This window comes from Callorhinus ursinus, unplaced genomic scaffold, assembly GCF_003265705.2.
Source record: "Callorhinus ursinus isolate GAN/ISIS: 27379988/994484 unplaced genomic scaffold, GSC_fseal_2.0 scaffold8, whole genome shotgun sequence".
Taxonomy (NCBI): domain Eukaryota; kingdom Metazoa; phylum Chordata; class Mammalia; order Carnivora; family Otariidae; genus Callorhinus; species Callorhinus ursinus.
Genome location: NW_027397070.1, coordinates 9537987 through 9548288, shown reverse-complemented (window position 1 = coordinate 9548288; position 10302 = coordinate 9537987).

Genomic DNA, 10302 nt, shown 5'->3' with positions numbered 1-10302 from the left:
GCTCAGTTTCTGTACCCTGCCTGCATACCAAGGCGTATCCTGCATATCAAACCCCTGGAAGAAGACCGTTCAACTCACAGATACCCAGCTCCCAGCTGTTGCATACTGAGGAATCCTGTCAATGTCCCTGAGGCCCCATCTCTTTGGCCCATGTGCCAGGAGAGATGACTGTGGTCAGAGTCATCATAAAGTTTAGGTATATATGAATCCTAAATAATGATGAATAACCACATTATAAATTCTGCAACGCTTGTTTCACAGGGCTGAGATTTATACCTAAAGATATTGGCAATGAGGCCTTCCTCTACCCTTTTAAGGCCTCAGGATACTTAGCAATAAACAAAGAAAGGAAATACCCTGAAGAATTTATTGAGGAAAGTTCTTGACCAGCCACACAGTCTGGGGCACGCTTGGTGTTGGCTCCCGGTGTGAAGCACGGATTCTAACTTCACCTTCCAGGAGTGTTATTTCGATTATCAAGTCGATATCTCAAGGAAAGGCGTGGGAAGAAGAAAATTCTCATGGAAGACCAGAGTATAGACTACATCTCTGAGCTCTTCTTTAGAACCCGGAGGCTTGAGGTATAGTTTCAACTCCTCTCTTGAACACAGAGCCATCCGCTAATGTAGAATAGATGTCTACAATTTTTTTTCCAACTATCAATTTTGTGGGTATGCTTTATTTTTTAAAAAAAGAAGTCAAGCCTTGCTTCTCTCTGCTCCTGCCCAGTCAGAAAGTAAGGGATAAAATAAATGAAATCCGTGTGCTTTATAATGACCCCTTGGGTAACACCACCTGTCCTTCACCCTGGGCCAGTGAGTCTATTTGCAAAGCTGATTTAAAATGAAAAACGAAATGTAGTGAACAAGCTGTACCCCTCTGCTCTGGTAAATGTTTTCTGAGTGAAGTTTGACCAGCCTCAAAATTCTTCACAAATTCAAGAGGAAAAGACATTAGGCTTCTAAATGGCCTGGATCAGGTTTCCATAGTAGCTTGGTTAGACAACAGACCTTTTCCCAAGAGTTATGCAGATCTTGTCAATAATGCTGGTGCAAAAACAAGAAAGCCAACAATGGGGTCTTGTTCATTTTAAGCTGAGTCATGAAAATCATGCACTAAAACCATCCTTGGAGAAAGACCTGATTGGTAAATCTAATAGCCAACTTGGAAGGAATTTTTGAAAGGAAATGTTACCCTCTGTATCCTGAGAGGCATTCAAAGCAATGAGAGATGGAAGAAAAATAATTTGACATTGCTCTTCTCAACCTCATAAAACATTTTTAAAACTAACTCATTATCATAATTTATAGCAGGAACTAGTCTCTTAAGTCTCAATGGACAGTCTGTCTGACATCATAGTCCCATTTGTATGATTCATTTTTTTAAAAAAGCAATCTTGCCAGACCATTAAAAAGTAAAACAATTAATTACTTTTATGATAGTTGGTTGCCTTCTGGCCCCTAGTTTTTCTCTTCAAGGGGAACATTATCACTCATGCAGTCTTGCCTGATATTTCTGCCAATGCATGTCAGAATACTGCCTGCACATCACCCATCCAAAACATGCAAAATGAGGCCCTTATTTCACTGACCATGCAAATTTAATACTATTCCTGTCTGTGTAGCTTACGGCTCTGTCTTCTACTCCAGGATCCCTTTACAGCAAAGGAATTATTCAACCTGACCTGCACTGCCATTACACCAAATGTCACCATTTATCCCAACAAATAGGAAAGCATTAGTTAAGGACAGAGCTGGTTTCACTGGTGCTCTCTCAAAGGGGACAGTGAGAAGGCTTTGGTGATGCAGAGCAAAGGATCAGGAAATGACTATCTTCCTTCTGAGATTCTTATCTTCATGTACTTCCAAGGGAAAGTCAAATGCCATCTAAGTCCAAGAGAACCTGGCTTTTGTGTCTCTACCCCCTCCTTCTCACTTTGCAATCTTCACAATTACAGAAAAACCTCTCATTAGATTCTCTATTGCTTACTATAATCATTATGGCAGCAATTGCTGGGCAGATTTGCAATCTCTGATGTTTTACCACAATGTAGATATTAAATCCTCTTATAAACATGATCTCATTAATTCCCATAATAATACTCTGATATGAAACAACGATCAAGACCTTCAATACACATTCTCTTTACAGACAGGGAAAGTGAGCAAGGTGCTGGGAGGCCATAAGGGAATTAGCTAAGCTGGAATTAAAAGCTAGTGTTCTGATTCTCATTTGGTGCTAGTGCTGCTATAAATGATTCTACATCTTAGGGCACAAAATAAACAAAATACAAAAAATAAATAAATGAGTATCAGCAAGTATGGAGTAAAAACAGAAATAATTCCATAAAGTTTTAATAGCATTTCTGTAACTTTTGACTGTGGCTCTTTGCCAAGAGTAGAACATATAAAACCAAAGGAGAATAAGGCAAGAGATTGGAACCTTGAGACCGCACAAAGTGGTTTATCCTTTGACACAGAAAGCAAGTAGAGAAGAAACCATCGGTAACCAAAGGAAACACAGTGCAAGGTTGAAGCTACTGGTTTGTTTTTAAAGATTGTATAGTGTGAACTACAAAGGAAAATTTTGAGGCATGTGAAGACCACCCATGCTCTACTCCATTCAAATACAGTTTTTCCTTTGAGATGAAACTTAAATTTCATCTTCTCCATGAAGTCATCTTTGATTGCTATAGCTCAGAGTAATTTCTATCTTGGCTGACCTCCTACCGCACTTTTCACCTAAACCATGGTTCTAGTTAGAGCATATGTCATTGTAAGGGGGGGGGAAACAACCACTAAAACCATCTCAAGAAAAAAGAGAGCTCTTGAAAGTATACAGTGGACTATTATAGAAATTAAATATGAGAATCACAAAAAAGGACTTAGCTAGAAAATTGTTGGGTAGGAATCTACTTTTCTCCCAGCCTCTGGAATATTTCTATTTCTCTCTCTTGCATCTCTCTGAAGACTGTTCACCAATGGTTCTTACTTCTCCAGATCCACAACTTGGCCATGAGTGTGACTTGCCTTAGTGCCACCTCCATTGCCAACTCCATATGACTTTACTTACATACGTCCACTATGATCAGAACTGCAATCTCTGAGTCTTTTAATTCAAATTCTGAGAGGGAAATGTCACTGGCTAAGCCCTATGTATAGATTGGTACCCTTTACGTCAGATGTCCAATCCTGGTCCAGCTTTTGTGACTTGGATGTGGGGGATGGCTCATGTGTGAGGCAGAGGTTCTCCTGCAGCTAGAAGGGGAAGTTAAGTCAGGCTTGTCTCATCTATTTGTTCCCACAAGTCTTAACATGTAATTGTATTCTGCCTTGCCTATTTAACTTGTTTTCTATTATAAGACTTGCCTTTCCTGGTACAGTAAAATCTTCTTGGCATTAGGACTTTCCTTTATTTTCTTTCTGCCTCTTTCAGGGCCTTGAAAATTATCAAAATATTGGTTGAACTGATTCTATCATTTTTTAGTAGATACTAAGCACAAAATGTAAATACTTCTTAGCTATTTGATAAGTGAATTAATAATGGTATATGTTCTGATTGCAGTATCTGTTAAACATTCATTAAAGAAGACAGAAAATTGCCATATTTTTCTTTACAGAAGCTTGATCTCCTCATTGGCAACTATCACATGAAATATTACTATATTTCAAGATGGTTTTAAGATGACATATTCAGAGACTTCACTGTCTCATAATGACAGAGTAACTGATACCTGACTTGTCTTCCTACTGAAATAAACTATCACAAGGAACAAAACACATGAGGCAACTGCTTTCAGGCAAAGAACAGGCAGCATAGGACTGTAATTCCTGAGAGAAGGGAAGCATGAGATGAGCCCACAACTGCCTTGGGCACATTCCTGTCCTAACAGGGAGATGGAGACAAAGCAGAGTGAGGAGATAAGGCAGACATGGTTTGGGGCTGCTTAAACAGTTGGGAGTATGTGAGATCAGGCACTAGAGAAGAACCTGTGCAGAGGAGAGCTCCCAAAAGTCGGTGTGGGGATTCACCACGGATCCTGAGCAAGGGTGGATGTTGCTGCACGGCACAGGGCAAGACTCCATGAAGCCCAGCAGATTGATTGCTGCAGGGCTGAGAGCTGAATGGTACTACCAATGGTAATGTCAGAGGTTATATAATCACTGGCAGATATTGGAGTTCTGGTCTAGAATCCAGTTGAGACCCAAAAAAGACTGCTTTAGGAATATAGTTCCTACTTTGGAAATAAGAACCTCAGGAATAAGGACCATATCACAAAGTAAAGGCTACAACGAAGACTAACCTCAACACCAAAATAGGCCTAGTGAAGAACAAAACTGAGCCCAACAGAACCAAAAAGAATCTATACCCATGATTTAATTGCCCACAAGAATGAAACTCAACACTCTTTACTTTTTTTTTAAAGATTTTATTTATTTATTTGACAGAGAGAGACACAGTGAGAGAGAGAACACAAGCAGGGGGAGTGGGAGAGGGAGAAGCAGGCTTCCCGCCGAGCAGGGAGCCCGATGCGGGGCTCGATCCCAGGACCCTGGGATCAACCTGAACCGAAGGCAGATGCTTAATGACTGAGCCACCCAGGTGCCCTGAAACTCAATACTCTTTAAACTCAACTTTCAACACCTAATCCAGGGTCTCTTTAATGAATCAGCCATAATGTCCAGGCTACAGTAAAAATTTACTAGGTGTACAAAGAAAAAAGATAAATACTACCTAAGCTAAAGAAATAAAGAAAAAATAGATGTTCCAGATGCTGAAATTATTAGACAAGTACTTTGAAGGAGCTACTATAAACATGTTAAAGGATATAAAGTAAAAGATGGTCAAATAAGCACACAGATGGAAAATCTCAGCAGAGAAGTAGAAAATATAGATAAGAAGAGATAAAAATTCTAAAACTGGGAAGTACAGTATCTGAAATAAAAATGATTAGTAAACTTGAAGAAAAATAAATAAAAATTATCCAATCTGGAGATAAGAGATAGGTTAAAAAAAATGAACAAATCTCAGTAATCTATGGGATAATCATGTTAGGTAACATATTACAAAGTCTTCCATTAACCCAAAATTAGTCAAAAAAGAAAGGAATAAAAACATAAAAGGCAACTAGAAAAAAAATGAGATGGGAGACTTAAAACAAATAATATTAAATGCAAATGAACTAAATATTCCAATTAAAGGGAGGGATTAAGAAAGAATGCAACTAAATACTGTCTATAAGAGATCCACTTGAAACATAAAGACAGAATTAGCTTAAAGTAATGTAAACTTTATGTAAATAGTAAGCACAAAAAATGTAACAGTAAGCACATGTAAACAGTAAGCACAAAAAAATTGCTATGGTTTATTGATATCTTCAAAATAAAAAATACTATCACAGATAATGGCATCATGGGGAGTTCCGTACAATACATTCACTGAGGAAGAGAAAACTTGTGCCTGGTTTATAGATGGCTCTGCACTATATGCAGACACCATCCAAAAGCGGACAGATGCAGCACCATAGCCCCTTCCTAGGATATCACTGAAAAATAGCAGTGAAGGGAAACCCTTCCAGTGGGCAAAACTTCAAGCAACACACCTTGTTGCTCATTTTGCTTGGAAGGAAACATGGTCAGAGGTATGACTCTATTGTGATTCATGTGCTATGGCCAATGGTTTGGCTGGATGGGCACAGACTTGGAAGTACCATGAGTGGAAAATCCATGACAAGGAAGTCGGAAGAGGTATATGGATAGACATCTCTGGATGGGCAAGAAAACGAAGATATCTGTGTCCCCTGTAAATGCTCAGCAAAGAGTGACCCCAGCAAAGGAGGACTTTAACAATCAAGTAGATAGGATAATGCTTTCTGTGGATACAGGTCAGCCTCTTTCCCCAGGCACTCTTGCCATTTCCCAAAGAGTCATGAATAAAGTGGCTATGGCAGCAGTGAAAGAGATTATGCACGGGATCAGCAACATGAACTTCCACTCACCAAGGCCAATCTGGATACAGTTACTGTTGAGTACCCTATCTGCCAGCAGCAGAAACCAACACTGAGTCCTTGATATGGCACCATTCCCTGGGCTGAATAGCCAGCTATCTGGTGGCAAGTCGATTACAATGAACAACATCTATCATGGAAGGGGCAGTGCTTTGTTCTTACAGCAATAAATACTCTGGATACAGATTTGCTTTCCCTGAATGCAGTGCTTCTGCCAAAACTACCATCCATGGACTTACAGAATGCCTTATCCATCATCACGGTATTCCATACAGCTTCTGATTAAGGGCCTTACCTCACAGCAATGGGCTATGTGGCAATGGCCCAGGCACACGGATTTCACTAGTCTCACTCTGTCCCTCATCATCCTAAAGCCGCTACCTTGAAAGAATGGTGGAATGGCCTTTTAAAAAAACTTAGTCACAGTGCCATCTAGGTGACAATATCTTGAAGGGCTGCGGCAATGTCCTCCAAGAAGTCATGTATGTTTTATATCAGCATGTAATATATGGCACTGTTTCTCCCACAGCTAGAATTCATGAATCTCAGAATCAAGGGGTGGAAATAGGAGTAGCACTACTCACTATTACATCTATTGATCCACCAGTAAAATTTTTGCTTTGATCTCTCTGACCTTACACTTTGCTTCTCTATTGATCTTAGTTCCAAAGAGAGGAATGCGTCCACCAGGAGACACAACAATGATTTCACTGAACCGGAAGTTATGACTGCGACCCAGCCACTTTGGGCTCATGTCTCTGAGTCAACAGGCAAGAAGAGGGTCTGTACAGGCTAGAGTTTTTTTATCCTAATTATCAAGGAGAAACTGGGCTGTTACTATACAATGTATGTAAGGAAGTATATAAGTTACATACAATGTATGTAAGGTCTGGAATACAGGAATCCTTTAGGGTGTCTTTAAGTACTACCACGCCCTGTGATTAAAGTCAGTGGAAAACTGTAGCAACTCAATTGAAGCTGAACTGCTAAAGTCCCAGACCCTTCAGGGATGATGGCTTGAGTCACTCCACCAGGCAAAGAACCAAAACAAGCTGGGATGCTTGCTTTAGGCAAAGGAATATGGAAATAGTAGTTTAAATGATGTTAAAAGGTAGTTATAAATACCAGCTATGACCATGTGACCAGTTGCACACATGAGGACTGTAATTGTTATATTTCTTACTTCTTGTGTTATAGAAACATGTTTATGTATATATAATCTAATAATTTGATATTTTTGTTTTTTCCCTCTCTTATCTCCATATCATCCAACATAAGATGTATTAATAACAGTTAACTTTACATCATCATATCTAAGTTATAGGATATCAAGAAGAGGAGTGAACATTACTTAAGACCTTTGCATCCTCTTCTGGAGAATGGGTCAGTGTGTTTTTGGTTATGCACAGGATAGTTGTGTCATGTTAGGCAACAATATGGCTTTGGTATTGTCTTTATTTGGAGATTAAGTATGACTTCTGGAAATGTGTATGGGTGCCAAGTTGTCAAGAGATAGATTGTGACAATCAATTTTATGTCAATTCTACTAGGCAATAGTCCCCAGTTACTCAATCAAGCACTAATCCTAGGTGTTTCTCTGAAGGTATTTTGTAGATGTGATTAACATCTACAATCAGCTGACTGTAGTAAAGGAGATTATCCTCAATAATCTGGGTGGGTCTGACCTAATCAGCTAGAAGACTTTATGAGCAAAACTGAGGTTTCCCCGAAGAAAAAATTCTGCCTGTGAATGAAAGCTTCAACTCCTGACTGAATGTTTCCAACCTGTCCTTTTATTTAAAAAAAAAAAAAAAAAAAAGATTTTATTTATTTTACTTTAGAGACAGACAGACAGCATGACTGGGGAAGGGAGAGGAACTAGCAGGCTCCACACCTGAGCACAGAGCCAAGTGTAGGGCTCCATCTCATGACCCTGAGATCATGACCTGAGCCAAAACCACGTGTCGGCCATTCAGCCAACTGAACCACCCAGGCACCCCTAAATGCCAACCTGTCCTTCTTGATGACCTATCGTACAGATTTTGGACTTGACCAGCCAGCACCCACAATTTTATAAGCCAATACCTTGCAATATCACCACACACACACACACACACACACACACACACACACACACACATTCCTATATGTATATACACATATATTTATCTAACTAGGTCTTTTTGCGGTGGAATTCTAATGGATACACGGCTCAACTCCTTTTCTGAATCCGGAAGAACACTGATACCAATACTTGACAATAACATATAAGAAAAGAAAATTATACACCGATACTGTTCAAGAATTACAGACACAAAAATTCATAATAAAATGCTAACAAATCAAATGCAGCAATATAAAAATTATTACAATACATCATGACCAAGTAGAGGTTATTCCCAAATGAAAGTTAGCATAATATTAGAAAATTGATCACTGAACTTTATCACTTTAACAGAATAAAAGAATAAAGCCATATCACCATCTTAATGGAGCAGCAAAAGCATTTGACATTCCACATTCAACCGTGGTAAAAATGACCACATTCCACATTCATCTGTGGTAAATGAGAACTACAAGGGAACTTTCCAGAGTGTGATAAAGAGCATCTATAAAAACCGACAGTAAATTTGTTAGTAGTGAAATATTGACTACATTCCCCCTAAGAATGGGAATAAGGCAAGAATATCCATTTTTAACACTTCCAGTCATCACTGCACACAGAGGTCATAACCAGTGCGATAAAGCAAGAAAAGGAAATGACAAACATAAAGATCTGTAAGAAAAAGTACAACTCTATTTACAGATGGCATGATTGTTTATGTTGAATGGTGACTCTACCACTTGCTTTGTGGTAATAGCTTTGTGATCTTGGGCTAATTACTTAGTATAACAAACCTTATTGTCCCCATCTGTAAGATGGTGATACCAAGTATAAGGATGAGATGAAATAATACATGTAAAGTGTTTAGCACCATGTCAGGCTCATGAGATATTAGCGTTGATGATGATAGTGGTAGTAACTTAAACAATCGAGTTTATCCAGAGTTTTAACTCCTCTATGCTCCATTTCCTCATCTGTTAAATGGATAATACTATAGCCTACCACAAAGGGTTCTGTGAGGATTACAGAGCAAATGCATATAAAGTGCTTAGAACATTGCCTGACACAAAATAAGTGTCGATAGCATTATCTACTTTTATTATCATTTAATTATATGTTCCACACTAAGAATAATCCCATATTTTTAAATTGTTCTCTAAGAAGCCACCTTAAAAGAAAGGATTTGGGATTCAGTCTTCTTGGTGAGAAACATAGCAGAGCTTCTCTAGAATGCTGAAGTGATACGTAGCCAAAGAAATTTAATCAGATTCAATAAGTAGTTATTGAATACCTAGAATACTCTATACCAGTCACTGCTAGGCACATTTATGTATTTTAATCTCCTCTAATCCTTAAACTAACTTTTGGGTGGGTACTACCCTCAGGCCAATTTTATGGGAAACTGAGACACAGAAAGATCAAATAATGGGTCCAAAGACCCACTGCTAGTAACTGACCAAGTTAAAAATATCTTTTCAAAGCCTCCAAGTCCCAGCATTCTGAGAGCTTCTTAGTCACGTACAAGACTGAGCTCCGAACTAACCTCACCAGATTGTATTTATTCTTTGTGTACAGATGAGATTAGTTAGTCAAAAGCATTTATTCTAAATGTCCAAATTAACACTGCAAGTGTGTGTCAAATGAATCCAAACTGTTGAGGGGCGGGGGTAGAAAGAGGGAGGGAGAAAGTATCACTCCACTCCAAGTATTTTGGATCAACACCAGCGTTTCTGCCCCAGTCTTCTAGACTCTATGCCATGAGGAAGAGAAATCAGGGCGTATAATATATGGAATCTCACCAAACTCCATGCCAATTCTTGCCAGGAAAAAAAAAAAGCAGCAGCTAAAAATGTAACCTATGCTGGATCTTTACACAAAGTCAGCCTTCATTACTTACTGCTTCATGTTGGTCTAGAAGAAATATTTCATTAACTACACTCTTGCTGTAGATTTTATCTAGTTGCCATAGAAACTTTGGAGGAAAAGCTTGCTTTTAACCCTTGGACTAGGTTTGCCACCCAGTTTTATAGCTCTATTTAAAGAGCCCCCTTGTTATTTTAAACTCTTCCCCTTCTGCTTGCCTGTTTTCTCCTGTGAGAAAGCTGGACAGGACCTGATCATGACCTTCAAACTGCCACTTACTGTGATTTTGAAGGCCCAGTTTCTGAGAGGAGATGGCAACAGCCAACAG